Source organism: Cupressus sempervirens, chromosome 8 (genome assembly GCF_028749045.1).
Source record: "Cupressus sempervirens isolate cs-2001-9-10 chromosome 8, ASM2874904v1, whole genome shotgun sequence".
NCBI classification, from domain to species: Eukaryota; Viridiplantae; Streptophyta; class Pinopsida; order Cupressales; family Cupressaceae; genus Cupressus; species Cupressus sempervirens.
The window spans coordinates 644,885,527-644,909,090 of NC_143125.1; the positions used below are offsets into that span (position 1 = coordinate 644,885,527).

At 31.1% G+C, this 23,564-nt stretch overlaps 1 pseudogene; it reads right to left on the reverse strand.

Annotated features, from left to right (window-relative positions):
• Nucleotides 1-5,181: 5,181 nt before the first annotated feature.
• Nucleotides 5,182-22,218, reverse strand: LOC149544074 (pathogenesis-related protein pseudogene; annotated as a pseudogene).
• Between the last annotated feature and the right edge of the window lie 1,346 nt (nucleotides 22,219-23,564).

Below are 23,564 nucleotides of genomic sequence, written 5' to 3' on the forward strand. Positions count from 1 at the left end.
AAAAAAAAGGACTATAACCCAAATTTGTTCAATTATAGATCCAATGCAACTTTTGGCTTTGCTAGGATAAATTATTAATATATTATCCATATTGTGAAATAAGTAAAGTGCAAAATTTCAATGTTTCCATTGATTTTGATATAGATTTTCTATTAGAATTTAGTGGAATTCTTTCATTCCCAAATTTTAAATGTGAAAATCATATTTTTCGTTTGGTTTCTTCTATATTTTGATCCTTGACAAAATTACTTTTAGTGGACATTATTATATACTTTCATGTTGATTAATGTTTGTTATAGACATAGTTTGCATACATGGACTAAACTTTTAATGATTCCATTGATTTTGATACATATTTTCTATTAAAATCTAATGGTATTCTTTCATTCCCAAATTTTAAATGTGAGTGTGGTATGTGTCAAAATCATATTTTCTATTAAAGATTGCTTTTATATTTTATCCCTTGACAAAATTCCTTTTAGCACACATTAATTTATACTTTCATGTTGATTAAGTTTTGATGCAGACATGGTTTGTATACATGGACTGCAAAATTTTTTTTTGGTGAACATAAGTTTTAATCTAGATTTAGTTATAAAACAAATCAAATGAATATTTCAAATGTTGGAAACTATATTCTATTAAATATGAATACACAAAGTATGAAATTGCATCATAAATTGTATATGATAGCTAATTGATAACTATTTAATTTATAATGATTCTTTTTAAAAATCATTATAATAACCTTTTTTGATAAGAGGATGTACTTTGAGCTCCATGTTGTACCTACATTCCCTAATGTTTGTTGCTTCAAATAAGAAAATTCCATCCTCCACAAAGAAGAAGAGCTCCTATCTTGCTTGGTCCAATTAATATAGAGATTAATCAGCAAATAAATAAGTTCTCATTGTTTGTTCTTGAATTTTTATGTCTACAACTAAAGGCTTAATTGCATAAAACCTAAATGATTGAGATATTGTTGATTTAATGTATTTTTTTATATAGTATATGAGCATGAGAAAGTATCCACAAGCTTAGGTATTTTATTTTATTTTTGATTCATTAAATATTAATTGCCTATTTCGCTCATTAAGCTTATAGTTACATATATTGTTTATTAACATATGTCTTGCTTTTCTATACTTAACTGCATTTAGAATTCTTTGTTTGATTTGACATGTTGCAAATTTACAGCTATATATGATTCATATGTACTTCTACAACCACCCTCTTGACAAATTTTTTTGTTGACAAATTTGCAATGCCCTAATAACTTTAGAACTCTTCATGTTTGCAGATATTTCAAACATAGTACAATTTTTATATTAGATATAAGTATTCATTAATGCAAAAGAACACATTCATTGATTGACTAGAAAAAAAAAACTATATGTTCAAAGCTTTCAACTTGCCCTTGCACCTTCAAATAAAGTGTGCTTTAAGAACTCAGGTTTTGCGTATCTTGTTCCTATAGTCAGAATGTGGATGACCCTTAAAATTACGAAGAGACGTGGAGTTTCGAAGTCGCTGAAGTCGTTGCGGTCGGAAGTTAACCGTGGTTTACCTCAAGTCATGCAATAAATGCTTTTTGAATTCAAAGAGCCGTACGTCTCTCGACGATAACAGGAGTGCCACTGTTGATGACGATTCGAATTTGAAAAGGACCGGGACTCTCACAAGATAGGCGGCTTTGATGTTGCGTCTTGACTTCTTCCATCACTTCATTTAGGAAGGCACTACATGTTACTTTCAAGTATCAGTCTATTATAAATAATAAATAAAAACAGATCATAAGTTTTTTAGTCATTTGGAAAAGGTAATTCAGTTACAATATCCTATTGTCAATAGGTGTTACAGTTCGATCCTAAAATGGAGTTATACAAAGGAAAGGAAAGGGATATTTAAGTTAATAGAATATAATGAATATATTTTTGAAGTTATTATAGATTTTAGACTTTTTAGTTATTTTTCTTTCATACAATTAAACATTCTATTTAAACAATTCTTGTATGCTTTTTTAATAATAAAGGAATTTTTATTCAATAAATAAAATGATTGATACTTATTTTAATCCGTGTATTTACATTAGAAAAATATGGGCACACAATTTAATTAAGAAGAAAAATAACACATTTCTTTTGTTAGTTATGTATTTTTTTAATAACTTTCAAGTTTCAAGATAAATTTAATTCATGCATTTAGTTGGATGCATTTAAAATATTTTGAAAGCATCTTATTTGAATATGTCAATAAATAGAAAATTTCAGGGTGCTTAAATTATATAAAAATATTAATTGTTTTTTAAATTTTCAACTAATCTACATGATAAATACATATTAGAATGCTAGCTCATTTCAATATATACAAATATTTCTTATTCACGAAACTAACACAATTATTTCTATAATTAGAAAATATTAAAAAATTCTATTGATTTTAATTCATTAATAACATTATTTTTTCCTCCTAGATGATAGAAAAAATAAATAGATCTATCCAAAAATAATAATCAAATAACCTATCATTTTGTAAAAGTACTTTAAAATGACCTTTATATTGTTCACCAATTCTATCAAACTACCACATGTTGATCAAATACCATCTCAAAATGACCCGATGACATGAAAGTACATTACCTAACCACACTATTATATATGTATATATGTTTCTAAAAATGTTAGGAAAAGAATATAATGATATCAAAAAATGATTAAAAGAGTTCATTGATGTATTATAAAGTAAGTATGGTTCAAGAATTTCATTTGAATTATCTTAATTTTGACTAATAGTGGAAGCACTAAGGGTTCTAAAATAATCAATTAAAATCATAATTGCATAAGATCAAGATGACACCTCAAATCTCAAAGGTAATAAATGGAGTCTTATTCTTGACTAGATGTTATTTTTCCGATGTGCACCCTAAATTACCAAATATAAAGGATGATGTAATATTTTAAGTAAAGTTGAAAATATATTAAGTATAGGAATTGAAAAGATATAAAATAGTTAGATTCTTTGAAAGAATGTGTGTGTGTGTGTGTGCGCGCGCGCATGTGTAATTTTAAATAATGCATACTAATAAATATAATTAAATTTTTTATTGTATTAAGTTGCATATGTATTTAATTAATTAATATTTAAAAATACCTAACATATTATATACTAAATATTTAATTTACTATTATATGTAGATTGTGATAGTATTATGAAGATTGAATTGTCTAGTTTTTTAGTCAAACTTCTTAACCTTGTTTTACAAATGATGGTGCACACTCATGAAAATGATTGAAATACTTAGTCCTCATTACATGAAGGTGATGTGCATAGAGCTAAAAGACTAACTCTTTTGGGAAGGTCACCCCACTCCCCTTGGGATTCATGACAAGGGATTAATTGCCTCCTATGTACTATAAGTTGACTAGTTTTATCAGGCATTGATAGACTGATATTTTGGTGCAATGAAAACCCCAATCTAATGAGTGGTATCAAAGCTTGGTCATGGGTTCAAATTCTCAGACCCTTGGGAAAAGCTAAGGGGGAGATTGTTAGGAAAATGGTCAGCAGTTATCTTAGGATTTGTAACAAGGGCTTAACACACCCATTCTACTATTACTCCATCTCAAGTGCACTTAACCACAATGTTTTCTCTAATATTAAGCTAACTTTGTACTATATTAATTATAGGTAAATTTTATTATAGATATTAATTATATAATTTGCTTTATTTTATTTTGTAGTGCATATTTTGAAACATGCTATGTATAACTGTAAATTGAACATCTAAAAATTACAAATTTAATAATAAACATGACATTTTAACATGAATGACATATAACATTAAAGAAGACATGATATTAAATACTATATGATCCTAAATAAAATATTTATTTATTAGTTAATATGATAGAGAAATAGCATATATATATATAACAATCCTTATTATATCTTCTCATTAAAAAAATAATCATTATCGCTTCATATTTATCGATCCCCATTTTCCTCCATATATCTCTATCTCTTCCTCTTTATCTCTCTATCTCCCTCTCTACCCTTTGTCTTTAAACATTTCTCGCTCCTCTCTCCTTTCTTGGGCCCATATATACATCACTTTTCCTTTTTATATGATACATCTCTCTATCGCACTATCTCACTATCTCACTATCAATATCTCTATCATGTCCTTTACCTCCCTTTATTTTTCTCCATATCTTCTTCTCTATCTCCCTAATTCTTTATCTATAACTCTCTTTCTACCTCTCTGTGTCTCTCTATATATTTCACTTTTTGACTATTGCTTCTTTATAGATACAAGCTATAACGTCTTCACTCTCAAATTCATTGTTAAAACTATATAAGCTATATCTCTCATTCTACGACTGTTGTATCTACGCATTGCACACTAAGGTTGCTAGATATCTATTAATTAAAATGCTATGTTTGAGTCCTTTCTCCATGAATTTCATATTAGAAAATCTCACTAAAATTAACTTAATTCAACATGCGTTGTCACTTAATTCAACATGCGTTGTCACTGCTGCAGAGGTTTACGCAACGTTAGGATGTTGGACATGTACAGATTGGTGGGTTGAATACAACAAAAAAAGCTTTTGAGAATGCAGAAAATGTTGAACCGGCCATAACAGAAGTCTGATTGTGAATGACCCTTCGAATTTCAAAAGACTTGGGCTCTCATGAGATAGGCGGCTTTGAAGTCGGGTCTTGCCTTCCGTCGTAACGTGCGGAAGTAATAAAAGTCATACTTGTATTCATCTGCCGATAAGATTCTAGTGAAGTCGAACTTCTCGGAGTCTATATTAATTATAGCAATAATTTTTATTTTAAGATATTGTTTAGCTTTTTGGATTTGATTGTCCAAAAGGTTTTATCTATATTTGAACTATAATATTCTATTTCGTCATCAGAATGCACCAAAGTCAGAATTCTTATGCATGATTCATTGTTAGAGTGAAGAAAGTCGATATTCAATAGAAAATATATTTGCACATTAAAATCTGAAAGCTTCCAGAGAAATGTTTGAATGCTGACCCAATGTTGTGTAAGCATATACGGCTTCTCATTCAATCCAGACTGTACGATGGTAAACATCGTGCGCTTCTTGTAGCTCGAGTGGTCATACGTGCCTGTAACTATAGATAGACAAATTTAAAAATGACACAGCTACTTTCGCTTGCGCCTCTGGCACAGACTACAGCATTGTGTTCTGTCCCTGGATATATACATAGGATTATATTTGTGTATCGAATAATATACTACTAAGTAGTGTCATCTGCATGTTGACGCCGGTGGTTGTTGCCAGCTGCAAATCTCACCACTTATTACCAAAACATTCCTTCATCTCCCCAGTAGTGAGGGAAGCATAAGTCACGTACATTATAGTATTACGAGGAAATATTAATGAATACTTCAAATGTCTATCTATTCTCTATATTTTAAATTTCAATGTGCTATTTCGTAATTTGATTTTTAAGTCTATATTATAATTATATAAATATTTATTAAAAAAAATATATTTAAACTTATAAAGATATTGTTAGGACCATCCTATTGAAATGAAGTTATTTTTTTCCTTACAGAAATATATGCATCATGTATTTATAAAAAAAAAACCTTACATAGATTTCAATCATGATAATTTTTGTAAAAGATGGTGTACATGCACCCAAATATTTTTAGAATCACCCTTCACCCTATGCTCTATGTTTACAAGGATACCATAACAATATGAATTTTATAAGTGTTTATATTTTTCACATTTAGAATTGTTGTCTGTATTAAAAATAAATTTCTTTGAACAAAAATGTTGTTTTGAGATGGAAGAGCTTTAAGGAAGTATCCCTCCTAATTAGACCATTAAACCCCTCATTAAAGATTTCCTCAATTTACTAAGAAACTTTGATGATTTTATGGTCTCACATATGTATCGTGAAGGCAACTATATTTTGGATGGATTAAACAATTTTTTGCATTGGATAGATAAGAATGAGCGGTGGGTTAATGACTAGATCTGAGTTGATATTAATATGTTACTTCATAATAATTATAATGTGTTTGATGTGGAATATGGCTCTAGAAATGATGGAGGATGATGTAGCAATTGATGTCCTTGGGAAGATATCATTTATGTGAAAAAACATGAGCCTTATGGTACCTCTTCTTTTCATTGTGATTTCTTTACTTAGAAGCTCTTCTCTATTTGTACCTCATCCAGTTAGGGATTAGGATACCTCGAGAATGAGAGCTGACTAAACCCATCTTGAGCCCATTATTAATGATAAATAGAAAAATATGGAAGCACTTATGATTTATCTCTTTGTGGGCAAATTGACAAGGTATATTGAGTAGCTTCATGGTATTGACGTCCTTGTAGTCAGGGCTTTTTTTCATTAGTGAAATAATAGAGTGCTTTGTGTTTATAAACTTGAGCTACATGTAAAAGTAGAGTTTGGAGCCAAGGACTTCAATACCTTTATTAAGAGAACTAACTTCTATAGGGATAAAAAATATGCTATGAAAGTGGTGGAGATGTTCATCTTATCAAAATATAGGGAAAAAGTGTGAAAGAATATAGGTGGTGGCTAGGATAGAACTTCACTTCCAAATCCATGACAAGTGTTACTAAGGTTATTATATGAAACCACACCCTGGGTGGTAAATACTATAGCATCTTATCCATCATTTTATTGTTATATTGAATTAGTTTTAGCATAGAAATTATATCTCTTTTCCTTTATATTTGGCATCACTTTAGAAGAATATTATTATAGCGCATGATAAAAGTGTGTCATTTCTTGAACTCTATGAGGGATAAATCCTCTTAGTTATGTATTATGCTAAGGCTCTAAATATTAAGCCAAAAAGAATGGCCAAAATTGGCATCAAATTTAACAAAAATGTCAAGGACTACTATGTAGATACCTCTTTTGATGAAGAGGTGGAATTTGATCCTTGAATCCATCCGTGAGGTCCATTTTGGCCCAAGGTACTTCGAAAAAGGGTGCACCCCCAGATCCAATAAAAAAACCTCTAAAACATTCAAACCCTTAAAGCTACAAAATTATTCAATAAATAAGAACATGAAGCAACATATCCATGCTCTAATACCTTGTAGAAGTTGTCAAAAATAGCTTCATAGAGCCCAAGAATGATGTGTCTAAAAAATAGCTTGTGACAAGAAAGAATGGAGCAAAGACCAAGAAGATGGCTCTAAAAATAGGAAATGTTTATTTGCTAGATAATGTATTTGAATTACTAAATAGAAAGGATCAATCCTTATAAAAGTAGATCAAAGCACAAAATGAGAAACCCTAAAAGGTAAACATTTAATAATTAAAATAATTATTAACTATGACAATGTATAAAGTGAAATCTTAAGAATGAATAAAAGGTAACTTAATTGAACATTTAAGTTTTTAAAAAAATTACTCTAACAATAACACCATACTCACCCATAATAGAGAATAAAATTCCACATGCACTTATATGATACATGTAAAAGATTTATAGTCACTCAATCATTGCCCTTAGAGGTTAAGGAAAATGCATCATTGTGTCATCTTTTACTCATAGAGAAATTACTCAATGCAACAGTTACATCTTGCTTGAGCTTATTTGGAAAAAACTAGGACCTCTATCTCCCCAATAAGGTCATCCTATAATAACTAATTCTAAAAAGGCAATGAAAGTCTACAAGGAGATGCAAACAATATTGAATTTCATTCCTATCCAGTTAAAATTTTAATAATTTGATCCTAGTGTTGAGATATACAAATATACATGTTACCATATATGTATCAAAGAATACATGGATGTCAAGAAGAGTTTGAGGACGAAGCCTTGTTTTGTAGAAATGGAAATATTAAGTTTATATTCTGAAAGGGAAACTATATCTTCTATAGTTATTAATTTTTTCAATGTATTCTCTAAATTTCTCTCTTGTTGTACATGTATGATGAGTTAATTTAGTTAACACTACTTTCTTTGAAACAAAATATTTGACCTATTTTGAATAAGGATCTTCAACTTGTCAAATTTAGACTCATTCCATTAATAAATAGTAGGACCAACAAAATTTATCCCCCTTTTATAATCAAGTCAATCCAAAGGTTATTTTTAGATAATAACTTCTCCATTTTGACTTCTTTCACCTTTTATATTTTTAAAAATATATGTTATTTCTTCAAAGTGTTATATAGTTTTTATTTATAAAGATACAAGTAGCAACAAATAGTGTCTAATTGGAATATCAATTCATGCAAAACTAGTGTTCTCTTAATTCCTACCATCAATGTATCTACACTAGATAGACCTCCACTATTATGACTAATTATAAGTGAACAAATTCTATAAAATGAAAACTAAGGCTGTTCAAGAATAAAGTATGTTTAGATGCAATATACTACAATCCAATTTGTTTAGTGATCCAAACATCTTTTGAGAAAGGAATTGAAAAGATATTGTAAGTAAAATAATTCGATAAATGAGACAACGTGTCTATTTATAAATGGATTTTCTAAGAGGAAAACATGTTCATATTTAAAAAGCATTACCAGACCACCATATGTAGCTATAGTTAGAAGGTAATAATGGAGGGTCCAGTGACACAACACTATGTTGATATTTTTTCAACTATAATTCTAACAATATCAGATGAAGCATATTTGTCATAACTAGGCTATGAAGTTCAGAGAAAAGAGACAATAAAGTTTAACTATATTAATAAGAGTTCATGTACTATGTTGAAGGTATGGGGTGTACAAAATTTCCATGATGATATATTCAATAGTTGAGAGTTGTAGACAACAATCACAAATGACATATAACACTTGTAGAAATTATGGAATATATGCTAGATATGTGAATCAAACATTACTTGTATAAGGTCCAGAGAGAACACCCAGTCCACACATATCACTTTGTATACTAGTATATAATTACCTTCAGTTTGTATGTTAGAAAGTAGATTCCACCAAGATAACTAAGAGAGGGTGGGTGAATTAGTTATCCAGTTATTAAAATTTTTATCAACCTTATTAATCCTTGACCATGTGAATAGTACTACTAGCAAACATAAAACGATACACATACACAATAACACAAGATATGTTAACTAGGGAAACCCTTCATTAGAGGGAAAACCATGGTGGGGATGGTACACACAAAATGATGTACTAATATAAAAGTTCCTTGTAAGAGGATGGAATTTTTTAGGGGACAATTAAATACATTTAGTATATATTAGTTCCTATTAGGAGACTTTTAATCCTTGTTAGGAGTTGTAGAAGGTAGAAGGACCCACTATTGAGATAGCTTCAGAGAAAGACCACCAAACACACTGTCTAGTTGATCTTTGTATAATTTCTTGCAGAATATTAGAAATGAAATAACTTTTACTTATTTTCTATCCTCTTGATTGGAAGAAACCTCTTTAGGTCTCAAACTAGATCTTTGAACTCACATTACACTGATCTCTTTGATCACTTACTCACATTTACCAACTTCACATATCACTTTAACAATTCACACTTACTCATTTATTTGCATCACTTGTACAGTTTACCACAAGGAAAATAACCTTCATTTATACTATATTCTAAAAATAATTCACTAATATGGCCTTGAGGCTTTATGAGTTAATTATAATATGACCTCATTAAGATATTACAATTCATTACATCTTTTTGTAATTAAAAAACATTGTTTTCTCATGGTAAATAAAAATGTTTCACTTGTGCAACCTCTAAACTCGTGCACTTTCTGATGTCATCATCAAGCTTCTACTATCATTGTCTAACTTTTCTCATCACAATTCTATCCATGTTAAGATATAACAATCAAAACATCATAAACTTCTTCTCAGGTACTATGTCTACATAGTGTCCTATGTAATTCTTGAAAACCTCTCACATTTCTTGAACTCTTTACACACACTTGTCCACTTCATTAGGATTCAATGTAGAACATATCCTTAACTACACTGGAACTCATCATTAATGCATAGTCTGTACAACCTCATTCTTTGTTTGTTACTTTGCCAGTCTTTACAAAAAAAATATTATGTTGTCATCAGTGATAGGCACAATAATGAATGCAACATATAAATCATGCTAAAAATATCCCAATCTATTCTAGCAATTCTTAGGATACTCTCCCAAAGTAATACCATCATCATTCATGCTAAAAATCTCCCCTTTGGCATTAATGGATACATAGATGAAAAGTATCTAAGTTCCAAGAATACTAAATTAATCATTTTTATTGTAGCTGCTCTTTTCTATTCAACTATCCATCAATCAAATCTTAAACTCACAGAAACAAATCTCCATTTGTGCTTCCTCATTCTTGCATAGATGGGAATCAACTGTTCACACTTTTCCTCCATTGATATAACTCATTAGGCTTCTCATCTTTCTTTTGTACATCTCTCCCTATTTATTACACATCTCCTCATAGTATCAGAAGATGTTTATCATGCGATCATCTCACCCATTGACACCAATGAAGAGGGATTCATTATTTCAATCATCTTCACAAATTCTTCAACCAGCTCAAGTGTCCAAAGACACTGTTCTATACCAACTACCAAGATTCCTTGATGACTCTATTCATCATAGATAATCCTCCATTTATGAAGTCTCAACATTTAGTCCAAATAAAAAATAGTGCTCTATTCCACTAGATTGATACACTCTCCAGATCATTTAGTCAAAAGTAGGCAAGGGTATAACCCCAAGCATACCACACAAAGACTAAAATATATCCTTAGGAAAATGCTTCATATAAATATCTGCAATATGCTCTTTTTTATTCATATCCTCTATTATGGTTTCTTTCTTTGCAAATTTCTCTCCCAAAAAACATGATACTTGATGGATATATGTTTAGTTTGAGAATGAAAGATAGGATTCAAGTAGACATACTTAGTGTACTCGTGTTATCACAATCTGTGATGATAGGTTTTGAAAACTCTTGTTGAATATCCTTCAACATCTATTTCATCCACATGATCTAATTACAATTATTTGTTTCTACTACATACTCCAATTTTTTTGTACTCTGTGAGATATAGTCTTGTTTCTTTCTTAGCAAAGAAATGATTCTTCCTTAGCCAAGAAATGATTCTTTCTTGAAGAAAAAATTCTCCACCACTTGTATTCTTTCTATCATTCATACTACCTTCCTAATCCATGTTAGTATATGCACACAAAGTAAAGTCACTTGATCTATCATAGCATGCAATCTAAAGTCAGATGGACACTTGAAACATCAGAATATTCTCTTTACTACTACATAATGTGCTTCCTTAGGGCCTTTTTGAAATATTTCTACTATACAATTTGCATTTTCTATATTTGGCCTTGTGTGAGTTAGATATTGCAAACCTCCAATCATGAATTTGTACTTCTTATGCTCAACTATAGGTGTCTCATTTTTTCTAGATAACTTGTGACCAACTATCATAGGTGTTCCATCAAGATTACAAATTCCTAAGTAAAATCTTTTCAATGAGCCTTTCAAGTACTTAGTCTATGATAAGAAAATACCATCACTGTTCTACAAAATCTATAGACCTAAGAAATATTTCATCTCATCAATCATATTCATCTCAAATTCATTCTTTATTTTATCAACAAGTTTTTCACTTGCTTCATCATTACCTCCAAATATTATGTCATCCACAAATATCACAATGATCAACATCCATTCTTAATTTCTTTCAAATAAAAATTACTATTTGTCATACCTTTAGCAAATCCCAACTTTGCCAAATATTTGTCCAACCTCACATACCATGTTCTAGGTTCTTGCTCTAAACCATACAATGCTTTCTTCAATTTGCATACCATACTATATTCTTCAGTCAAAGGAAACCATTCAGGCTACTCAATGTAGACTTCTTCAAGTTCTTTATTCAGAAATATTGAATTTACATCGATCTAATACACTTGGAACTTCGGACTACTACATAGCCAAGAACATTTGTACTACTTCAATTTTAGCAACATGGGAAAATGTTTCTTCATAGTGTATACCTTCTTGCTGTGAATATATTTTACATACCAGTATTTCTCTATTTCTCACAACCTCACCTTGTTCATTCATCTTATTTCCGAAAACCCATTTAGTTCCTATAACATTCTTATCTTTAGGTCTAGGAACCAATTCTCATGTCTCATTCTTCATAATCCAATCTAGTTCTTCCTTCATTGCTTGAATCCAATGACCATCCTTACATGCCTCATTTGCACTCTTTGGTTCAACTTGAGAAATCAAAAAAAATTATTCATGTACTCTATTTCTTGTCATTACACCTTTTTCTTTGCTTCCAATAATCAGATTAGCAAGGTTATTCTTTGTCAAATTCCTGTTAGGTGTAGGCATCACTAACTCAATTCTTACTTCTTCCCTAGGTATAGATCTTGGTTCTTCTCTATTCAACAACTTGAACATCATTATGAAAATCATTTTTAGTCTCAAAGAAAGTTTCAATATTTTCTATGACAAGCTTAGGATTATTTTCTTCTTCATCAAAATTATAATCTAGCATTCTTTCTTAATTTGATTCCAAACTTTTCATCCACTTTTACATTTGTGCACTCAACAATAGTCACATTTGTTTTATTAAAACATCGATAAGATTTTCTTTTCAATGAATAACTAAGGAACATACCTATGTCACTTTTTGCATCAAACTTACCAATATCATCATCTCTCTTTATGTAACAATTACTTTCCAAACATCTGAAATAATTCACTAAGGGTGCATACCTAAACCATAATTCATTGGGAGTCCTATTTGTACCTTTTCTAATCTACACTCAATTCATTGTGTATACTATTATATTGACTACTTCTCTCCAAATGGTCTTTGATACATCATTCTCAAGAATCATGGCTCTTTTTGCTTTTGTTATAGACCTTTTTCATCTTTCCACAATTATATATTTTCAGGAGTCTTAGGTGCTGATAGTTGTTTCTTAATGTCATTCACTTCACAAAAGGTGTTAAACTCATTCAAGGTAAATTCTCCACCTCTATCTGATCTTAAACATTTAACCTTCATGCAAGATTCATTCTCAACTCTATTTTAAAAAAAATTAATCTTCTCAAAATGCCTCTAAATTTTCTTTAAGGAAAGATACCAACATCATCTTAGTAAAATCACCAAAAAAAATCATTAAGTACCTTTTTCCATAGAATCCTCTTTTTCTAGTATGACCACTCAGATCTATGTGAACCATCTCCTATTTCACAGTAGTAGAGAACTTCTTAATAGGAAAGGAAACTTTCTTCTACTTAGCCATAACACATTATTTGCACTATGAACATTAGTAGGATTCACAATTTGAGGTAAATCTCTGATAGAAAATGTACTACTAGCCTTCACAATATTATCAAAGTTTATATGACAAAATATTATATCCCATAACCAAATTTTATCCACTTTTACAACCAAAAATGTCATTTTTGTAGGGTTCAATTGAAAAACATTATCTTTATATCTTGTACGAATTCCAATCAACTTATAACCTTTATTCTTGATAATGCGCGTCTTCTCTATGAATTTAAAGTGATATATCTTATCAACCAACTATGCAAAACTCAATAGGTTATTTTTAATCCAACAACAATATAGACATTATCAGTGTTAGTCTTTCCTTCATGAGTAATAGATCCAATTCCCTTGATATGACAAGCTACATTGTTACTAACTCTGACAGTCACTCCATCATGACTACTAAACTTAAACAGATTTATTCATGTCACCAGTCATATGACGAAAACATACACTATCTATGATACAATCAACTTTCTTTTCAACCTATGAAACTAGGGATTTCTCTTCTCTGACTTCTTTAATAGCTATAAATCCTATCTCATCATTACTTTCTTTAAATTCTTTCAGGCTAGTTTGATGGTTATGTCTTATGATTATCGATACTTGGTTAATAGATTGATTAGATGTTATTTCATAATTAGTTTATATATGTGATGAGTTAATTATTTCATGTGTTCATGATTATTTCAATGATGATACATGTATGTTCATATAGTATTTTTAGTTATCTCATGATGATAGTATATGGATTATTTATATACATGTTTTATGGATACCTACCCCATACTTGCATGTTTATCATGTACCTGTATGTTTTACTTTATATATGGCATTTTTGATGTGGTTGAGGGAGGGATTCATACTCACTTGCTAGTCAGGATCTACATGATGTAGCACTTCCTACCATTATCTATTTAGTTTAGAATATATGAGTATGTACATGTGTGAATTTTATGTAGATAGCAGGTACTAGGTATCAACCTCCCTGAATTGCTAGGATGAGCATACCCTATCATAGTATCTAAAAGGTATAAGTGGGGAGATAATTCTTGAGTCCAAATCCTAACCTTAAGCCAATTTTCCTAGAAATTAGGACAAGTATCTGAGTTGGTTACCCATCTAAATTCATCAAATAATGTGAATTTGTGACTCTAACACTAGAGTTTGTTTCTATGCTTTTCCTTCAATTGAGTTTTCATATTTGGTTTTGCGGGTCTGTGATGATATGCATATACATAAAGAGAAGGATCTCTAATCACTTCTAGGGGAAATATAAAGAGATAAAAGTTTAAAACGAAAAGTAAAGAACATTTACATAGGTACCTCTTCTCCCCTTAAAGAAAATTACAGATCAAGGGCACAAAGATCACAACGATACAACATGGAAATTAAATTGCAAAGCAAAGGAACAAGAATGAAATGCAGAGATCACAAGGGCACAATAATGAAATGCAACAATCACAAGGGCATGAAAATGAAATGCTAGATCTCCACTGATCTTCACCAAGGGCATAGAAACAAAATGTACAGATCTCAAGCTCACTTCTACTACTTCCAATATTCCATGAAGTCTCTCTTTGGTAAACTTCTTAGTGCAAGGTATCACTTTCTCAATCATCTATGTTTTTTTCCTAAATGGTGTTGTCAAAGTTTTCAAAATATTCTATACAATCTTATCTTCATCTTTAGATCCTTTTTAATACTTAATTTCTACATTTTTTTTTTATATTCTACCTATACAGCTTCTTAAATATTCATCTTCCATCATTTTAGCATCTTGAAAAAATATATCCAATTCTATAATCTAATTCTCTTAGAATGTACATCACCTTCAAATGTAGATTTTAAAGCCTTCTAAATTTCATGAGATGTCTCTAAGGATTTTACTTGACTATATTCATTTTCAAGAAGAGTTGAATAATGCTTCTTTGGTAGGCATATTACACATAAATAGATATCTTTCAATTTCACTACATTGCTCAAGTTTTCTTTCTTCCACAACATATTTTCTATTATTTGTCATCGACCAATATCTTGGCCTCATACATAGTAGATGAGTCATCATCTTCTCTTGCCAACTATCATAGTTAACTCCATTGAATTTAAGATTTTCTTTTCTGAAATGACCAATCATTGATCTCCTTAAGCTATTAAGATTTTCCTTCAAGGACCTGATGCTCTAAAACCTATTGTTAGAAAGTAAACTCCACAAAGATAATTGGGGGGGGGGGGGGGGGGTGTGGTTGGGGGGGTAAATTGATTATCCAACTATTAAAACATTTATCAACTCTATTAATCCTTCACCACATGAACAATATAACCAACAACCATAAGAAGATACACATACACAATAACACCAGATATGTTAACTAGGGAAACCCTTGATCAGAGGCAAAACTCCAATGGAGATTGTACACACAAAATGATGTACTAATATAAAAGTTCCTTGTAAGAGGATGGATTCTATTAGGAACCAATGAAATATGTTCAGTACATATCATTCCTTGCTAGGAGAATTTGAATCCTTGTTAGGATATTCCAACCATGTTAGGAGTTGTAGAAGGTAGAATGATCCATTGTCCAAATAGCTTCATGGAAAGACCATCGAAAATACTATCCAACTAATCTCTGTATTATTCCTTGCAAAAATAATAGAAATGAAATAACTTCAATTTATCCTCTATCCAATTGAACAAACAAAACCTCTTTAGATCTCAATACCAAATCTTTGAACTCACATCATATTGATTGCTTTGATTTCTTACTTGCATTTACCAACGTGACATATCGCTTTCACAATTCACACTTAGACATTCATTTGCATCACTTGTACAATTTACCAAAAGGATACTAACATTTATTTATACCATATCCTCAAAATAATTCATTGAGTTGGCCTTGAGGCTTTCCTAGTTAATTATAATAGTTCCTCATTAAGATATTATACTTCATTAAAACTTTTTGCAATTACAAAACATTGCAGACTCATAGTAAATATAACTTTTCACACATGTGACCTCTGACCTCATGCACTTTCTAACATCATCATCAAGTTGTCTGGTGTTACTATCTAACTTTTCTCATCACGATTCTATAGGGTTGTTAAGAGATACAAGACAAACATCAAAAACTACTTTATAGATACTTTGTATGCACACTGTCCTCTATAATTATTGAATAGCTGTTGCATATATTCACCTCTCACAATGTGCACTTGTCCATTTCATCATGATTAAATTTAGAAAACATCCTTAACCACACTTGATCTCATCATTAATATATAGTTCATATGACCTTGTTCTTTGTTTGTTACTTTGCCAATCTTTACATAAACAATACTATGTTGACATCAATGAAAAACATAATCATGAATGCAACATGCCAATCATTATAACAATATCCCAATATATTCAAGCAATTCTTATGATACTCCCCCAAAGGAATACCATCAACATTGATGCTAACATTGTATCAATATAGAACACCATCTAAACATAGAGATATAGTTGACTATAATCAAGGAAGGATGAAGATTGCCATGTTTAGTGATAGGCATATAGACATTTTCATGGTGTTAGTAGGACATTGGGTAGTTTTAATTCATTAGCCCCTCCACCTATTATACATTCAATATTTCCATATATCACATAACATAAGTGAAAAAGATAGACAATCATGGGAATGCAGAAGGATATTTTAGCATCTATTTATATATGAATCTAGAGAGTTAAGAGGGGCTTCAACTGTAATCCCAATTTTATCTTTGTACAACCAAAAAAAAAAAAGGAATACATATTCCTATTTTCTATTCCATAATAAAAAACCAAGTATAAGAAAAACCTATTCCTCTACTCCTATTTTAGAACCAAATGAGCCCTTAAAGAAGTTTCAAGAAAAGCCCAATTTGGAGATGTAAAATCCTATTCTAGAGCCTCTACTGGTGAGCATTTCTTTGCAAAATAGAATCTTTGAAGACAACATATGGTATTTTATAATCATAAATTTTTGGAGATTGCCTCTTTTGTATGCCTATAAATACCACATAATTACGACAAAAAAATTGCAAGAAATGGATTTGTCCTACCTATAGTTGTTTCTAAACCAAGAAAGTATGTAACATGGAGGATAAGGTTCTTTCCTTTCATTCATGAGGACATAACTAATTATTGATACCTTCCCAACTTAGGTATAAGGAAGAGAGTAGGTGAAGGAAAGGAACTAAACTTTCTCTGTGTTCAAAAACACTTAATTCAACCAATGATTACTAGAGCAGAAACCATGTATTAGAAATCAGAGTCTTTGGTAACAATCTTGGAACAAGTAGAATATAAATTTTTAGAATAGTTGGACCCAAAACCCTATAGCGTATCCTTTTCCTTGACTATAATAGGTCAATTTTAGAGACAATGAAATTATGTAGATAATTGATTATGAACCTTCAATTTAAATTTGAATTCACTTGAATCAAGAACTTCTTATCTTATAATTATATGATTCTCAATAAGAATGCCTATACAATCACTTATCAAATTCACGATTTTATAGTTTTGATAATATGTATAAACCTTAATTAAAGCTAGTATATGAATTAATATTACCAGGCCAAAATCATATACAAATTTTCCAACCAAACCTAGCAATCTTCACGGCACACCTTGCCAGACGTATCAATAACAATCTTCAAACTTACTTGAAGATCATAAATGTCTTCTTGTCATTAGTGAATGATCAAATTGTAACTATGAATTTTTTTTTCATTATTCAAATATTCCTCGTGTACGTTGAAGTTTTGAAAATTATAAAAGTTACGAAGTATTCATCTAAATTCCAACATCCTCAAAAATTTATCATCAGAATTATGACTAATGCTGGCAATTTTTTTTTAAAAACTACAAAATTACAGGATGTGCTTCTCCATTACAAATTGTAATTAGAAATCATCACTAAATGTATTAGTGATTACTCTATGTATTGTAATTAGAAATCGTCACTAAATGTTTAGTGATTACTCTGAATTATTGTTAGAATTCAGAGTGGGAGGTATCTCATTCTCAGTAAGTTCGACTATTTTCAATCAAGTTTGTCAAGAAGGAAAACCTATATATGGAACCTTTACCATGCGTTCTTGGTACTGTTATCAATGCTAAAAAATTAAGTAATGATTAATTCATGACTCATGATTATGTCATCGCTCCTTATGCTACAATTATCTGACATTTTAGGTACCGATAATATATTGCTAAAATGACTCCCAATTACTTGTAAGGAAGTCTTAGCACGATAATATGGGTAAATATTTTAGTAGTGATTATTGTCTCATATATTAAAAGATGTTGAGAATATTTGTGATATTTTCTTGGCTTTCTGTGGGACAACTCTCTACTTCAATTGGCATACTACTGGCATTTTCTTTTGGGTTTTTCTTCATTGAAGGTCTTTAGCAATTGTTGGTATAGGATCAAGAGTGATGCATTTGTATTTTTTCTAAAAGTGAGGCACAACTTCGTGCAATTAGTTGATTAGTGTTAATTATGACTTTTTATTGTTTGATGCAGGCATATCTTTAAGATTCTAGAAGAAGAATTTGTTTGATCAAAATGTGTTTGACTATTATTTGTTAATTCAAATGTAAATCTAAGTGTGGGATGACATGGTATAGGAAATTTGTTTTGTACTTTGATATGTGTGAGTAGGAGCATCATATGGTAGCATGATGTTTGAAATTGAAATTAAAAATTGTAAGTGAAATATTAAGGCGTTGAAAGGCTTAAGAGCTTGATGAACAATATTTATTTGGAAACGTTGCAAGAATTGTATGTTAATAGTGAATAGGTGATGAATTTGAAGGTGTTATCAAGTAAGGGAGTATGCAAGTATGAAGTGAAGTGATTTTGTGCATTACAATGAACCAAATTTAGCAAAGAGTTTCTATTTTCCATATCACTCTATCTATTATTCCCTCATAGTTACAATAGTTAAAATCCATTAACTAGTGGATCCTAACATGTCCTTTATTATAAATCATTTAATAGGGTAGAACTATAGCTAGTGTTATAAGTCCTCTAATTAGAATACTCCTAATAGGGTAAAGCTCCTAATAGTGCTAGAGGTAAATCCCTTAATTGGATACAACCTAATAATGTCTTTGTAAACTCCTACTAGGGTTAAGATCCTTATAGGGCATGCTTTAGAAGAGTGCACAATTTTGCAGGTGTTGATTCCCAGAGTGGATTTCATCAAAATTGGGTCTCCATGAGATGGAATCTTTATGTCAAGTATTTTATTACCTTCTGGATGTGCTTACATGTTTCAATTTTCCATTTTCTTCTATATAGTTGATCTTGTGATAAGATTTAGAGGTTGAAAAGTCACTTAATTAGTACATTATTGATTCACCCCCCTCTAAGTATTCTAATCCCTTGCAACTAAAAACCAACCATAGGGAAATATAATTATACATTCCTTTTTAGAAGAGAAAAATAAATTAAATAGAATCTATTTTGTTAATGAACTATTTAATTGTGGCTATATATCCAAGGAGTTAGTTTAGGTTTCTAAGAATTCTATTTTGCATGACCATCATGAAATTTCTATAAATTGACACCTCTAATGTGTGACATTTCATCCCACTAAAAAATATAGAGTCTTTGGAGTTATTTGATTGGAAGGTTCCTCCTATTTTATATATGAAAATAAATATTCATGTGGAAGATTAAGGAAATCTATGGCATACTTTCTATGAGGGGTTGAGATGTGATTGCAATGGTAGTTTTATCTCTATTTTGGCTTTAACTATGTGAACTTTAATAAACTACTATGTTGAAGTAAGCATAATCTACATTGAAGTCACAAATAGATATTTCAAATAATTATTGGAAGATTTGGTTGGAAAAAACCTTCTAAACATCATGAAATGTCATGAGGGATTGTATAAGTCTATATTGACTATAGATAATCTTATATTCAATGGCCTTAAAATGCTTAAGGCTTGTGGTGATTTTCTTTTCTCTTGTATTTATCGAGAAGGGAATAGGCTCACTAATTTGTTTTGAACTTTGCTATTTATTAACCTTGCATTTATTATTGTTTGATTAATGATTATGTATATATGAAAGTTAAAATTCTTATCAATGATGTCATTTGAACATGCTAGAGGTAGGAATTCTTTTCTAATGATGATGATTTTACTATCATCATTATAATTTGAGGCTTGACTTATTCTAGGGACATTATGATATTTAAAGGAATGAAATCCCAGTGGAATATTTATTGGTTTTTTATTCTGTCTCTTATTTTGACCACATGGGTCAAAATAAGAGATAGAATACAAATATGTCAATTTTCTATAGACACAAGATACCATTATTTTATCAATCCTCAAATTCTTATGTGATCAATGAGTCATAATCATATAGTTTCTTTTAGTAACTTGGTGTATTATCTCTCATATAAATCTACCTCCATATCATTGGATTATTTCACTAGACTCTATTGTGTCTCCACTCATTGAAAAATTACAAAAGCCAAAAGGAAACCCTTAAGTAGTAAAGAACAAGGGAAAATTAAGTGATGGAAAGAGTAGAAACCATGTGATAATTTCCACAGCAAGTCAAATTGTGATATTGCTATCAAGATTTAATTGTGTGATTTTTGAGTCAAACTCATTGATTCATGTTTCATGATTAGTGATTCAACATGAATCCATCTCTCATGAGAATAAATGGAACACTTAACACTCATTGGATTTAGGTGATGCTCACATCGGTGAAGCACCGGGACTTCTCGGGAGGTCACCCATCCCAGTACTACTCCAACCTGAGCGCGCTTAACTACGGAGTTTCCTCCATGGTTAAACCCAAAGCTTGCAACTCCATTTGCAAAACCTTCACCAAGTGTTGTGCCTTATGAACCATTCATTAGAAAGCCCCTTAAGCTCATCAATTGATAAGTAAGAGGTAATTTCTACAGCAAGTTAAATTGTGATATTGCTATCAAGATTTAACTGTGTGATTTTTGAGTCAAACTCATTGACCCATGTTTCATGAGTAGTGATTCAACATGAATCCATCTCTCATGAGAATAAATGAAACACTTAACACTCATTGGATCTAGGTGATGCTCACAGGGGTGAAGCACCAGGACTTCCTAGGAGGTCACCCATCCCAGTGCTACTCCAGCCTGAGCGCGCTTAACTATGGAGTTTCCTCCATGGTTAAACCTTCACCAATTGTTGTACCTTATGAACCATTCATTAGAAAGCCCCTTAAGCTCATCAATTGATGGATAAGCTTAAGCTCATCTAACCATTTGCAAATGGGGTTGCAAATGGTGGTGCACTGTGTGTTTGTGGGGTTGATAGAAAGAGGAACGTTGAAGCCGTCCACCAGAGACACGTCGTAGATATCCTTGTTGCCGTCTCCATTCAGTGAATACTGCGCCAGCGTGGCAGGAACAGCTCCGGAGACGGTGCAGCTCAGTTGGCCGGCGCAGTCACCGGTTTGACATCTTCCTTTCCCGCTCCCATCGAAAGAGCAGGCGGTTCGTCCCCAGAATCTCGCCCCCTTTGTCCCCGCGGCCACATCCATGCTCCACGTCTGCCCTTTGTCTAGCTGCTTCCCTCCTCCGGGTAACCGCGCCGGCCAGACTCTGTATCTGCACTGGTTCTTTATATTAAACGTAACCGCTGTCGCCTCTGTAATAGAACACAAACACATATACATATTATCGTTAGCCTTGGTGATGTTATATTATTTAACCACCCGCAATAGATGTTATGTGATCAATAAAGCGTACCTTGCATATAAAGAGGTGGCCAGTCCAGCTACGAGAAGAAGCGCAAACACTGGAACTGTTGCCATTTGTTATATCGTGTGGTTTGTATAAAGAAGGATGGATTGTGTCGATGAGGAGGCATTAGTCATTTATATAGAAAAGATCGCCCCGTCACACACCTGTTGTTTCTAATTTGTGTGCCAAAATTTATCCGTTTTTCTGGTGAAGCTCGTTATGTGAGTGAAGAACTTAATGCTAACATTTTGTCTTTACCGCATTTATGAAGCTCTTTGTAGAATTTGTAAAGTTCGAAATGATCTAAAAGTGTCATTTTAAAATGTTTTCTTGATGCTCGCCACTAGGACTCCCCAATAGCCGCTCATCTAAAAAATAGTACTTTATGCACAAATGGACCAATAAACAACCAAGAAGATTAAATAATGATCGTTTATTAGTACATGTGTGATCGCCTATTACTATACGTGTGGTCATCTTTTTTAGGACTTTGCCCATAATACAAACATGGTCGACAACTAGCATGTGTGTGTGTGTGTCAATATATATATATATATATATATATACGTGCGATCATCTTTTTCAGGGCTTTGTCCATAATACAGACATGGTCGACAACTAGCATGTGTGTGTGTGTCAATATATGTACGTGCGATCATCTTTTCTAGGACTTTGCCCATAATACAGACATGGTCGACAACTAGTGTGTGTGTGTGTGTCAATATATATATATACAAAAGATGATCGCACATACAATAATAGGCGATCACACTAATAGATGATCATTATTTAATTTCCATGGTTGTTGATTGGTCCATTTGTGCATAAAGTATTATTTTTTAGATGTGTCTATATATATATATATATATATATTTGTGGGTGGTGTGTGTGTAGAGAGAGATAGATAATATTATAGATCACTTTTAAATATATTAGGATTTTTTCTTTCATCATAATGGTTTGTAATTGTTCAAATAGTTTTTGAAGAATTAAATAGTGGCCAAAAGAATGATGGGCTAACTTCAAAGTACAAAAAGGTTGAAAAGTCAGTCAGAGGTTAAATTCAAATATTTAGCAATATCATGATATTAATAATATTATAAAAATATTATTTTAACATAAGTATTAGAAAAATCATCTAATAACTATATTTAGTTTAGATTTTAAATCTAAAAAAATAATATTAAATTATTATTATTTTATTAAAATCTCCCAATCCAAATTACTTTTGATTCTCAATAAAGCAAGATGTTTCATTAATGAAAATAAACTCTAAAGCTTCATGGACTCTGTCATTAAGAGAAATTAGTGGAAAGAAGTTATGAACTTAATTTAATATTTGACCTATAAAAATGGGTGTTTCTTCTGTTAAAACATAATGTTATCATTGAAATGCAAAACAACAAGCATACATCAC